This window comes from Pseudophryne corroboree, chromosome 5, assembly GCF_028390025.1.
Source record: "Pseudophryne corroboree isolate aPseCor3 chromosome 5, aPseCor3.hap2, whole genome shotgun sequence".
Lineage (NCBI taxonomy): Eukaryota > Metazoa > Chordata > Amphibia > Anura > Myobatrachidae > Pseudophryne > Pseudophryne corroboree.
In genome coordinates this window covers 167,496,755-167,497,519 of record NC_086448.1, presented here as the reverse complement: position 1 = coordinate 167,497,519, position 765 = coordinate 167,496,755, and positions in this window count along the sequence as shown.

Genomic DNA, 765 nt, shown 5'->3' with positions numbered 1-765 from the left:
AAATGTTAAAATTCTATGGTAGTATTGCTTGGAGAGCTTGTAGGTAGTACTCAAGATTTGTTATTACTTGTTGTATTATGTTGTCAGCAGATGCACTTTTCATGTACACTATTTCTTATTTAATTCTTCAACCATAGATTTAATCTAATTATTATGAAAGTATAATAAAATAGAGTGTCAATAAGCGCTTCAAGATTCAAGCTGCCTAAACTGTAGTCCCCTTAGTTCTACACCCAGAACGAGAAAAAGCATACACAATATATAAGAGGAAACCAGTTTTTTTTCAACAACTCTTCGGTGGTCCATACCAGCATATGTTTTACAATGACCCCTTTGTTCAAAACATTTTTATTGTGTTGCTGTTTGATTGGATTTTTTTACAATTTTTTGTGATCAGTTGATTTACTATATGTGAAATTCCCTCACCTCATGTGATTCTTATGGATGTTATACGAAGTACAAAGAAACCTCTATATGCCTCACTCTACCAGTTTCAGAGTGAGTGGGGTATGCCTATAACCCATGTGTGTGATGTTTACAAGATACCTTTAGGTGACTGTACAGTATTACTCTTACCTTTTGTAAGTTTTAGTACATCTTGTTGGTGACAAGTCATTGGTTGATCCATAAAGATACCGTTATATATATGTTCCATCCACATTCGTTGTTAGTATGGTACGTTAATGATCTTCTCTTGGAATAAAAAATGATAAAGGGCCATATTCAGGTCGCATTGCAAATGTGATGCGACTGCAATTTTGGCAA